Source organism: Solanum tuberosum, unplaced genomic scaffold (assembly GCF_000226075.1).
Source record: "Solanum tuberosum cultivar DM 1-3 516 R44 unplaced genomic scaffold, SolTub_3.0 scf00214, whole genome shotgun sequence".
Lineage (NCBI taxonomy): Eukaryota > Viridiplantae > Streptophyta > Magnoliopsida > Solanales > Solanaceae > Solanum > Solanum tuberosum.
This window is the reverse complement of record NW_006239139.1, coordinates 177,241-177,834: the sequence shown is the minus strand read 5'-3', so window position 1 is coordinate 177,834 and position 594 is coordinate 177,241.

The following is a 594-nucleotide window of genomic DNA, read 5'->3' as shown; positions in this document are numbered from 1 at the left end:
AAATGGGGGTTTACCTGCTCTGGGAACATTTGACCGTCAAAAAGGGACGTTTTGGCCGTGAGGGCTAAACGGCTCCATAGCTAAGGTCTTAACGGGCATCCACAAAAAAATTTGGCAAAAATCAGTTCGGAATTCCAGATCACCAAAAAAGATGGTGAACTTTAGCAATTGAAAATTGGTAAATTGGGGGGTTCCCCTACTCCGTGAGTCGTTTGAAAAGTTTCAACCCTTTCATTGGTAATATTACTATCAATCATTTTTCCTTTTGGAGGAAGAGGAAGAGGAAGAGGAGGAGGAGGAGGAGAAAGAAGTCGGAATTCCAAATCACCAAAATTTTCATAGACTATAGCATACGAAAATCGGCAAAATAGGGGTTTACCAGATCCGGGGGTCGTTTGACCTGTAAAATGGGACGTTTTGGCCGTAAAGGTTAACTAGCTCCATACTAAGGTCATAATGGATGTCTACGAAAAATGTTGGCTAAAATTATGTCGGAATTCATGATCATCAAAGAGTCCATGGACTATAGCACACGAAAATCGGCAAAATGGGGGGTTTACCAGATCCGGGGTCGTTTGACCTGTAAAATGGGAC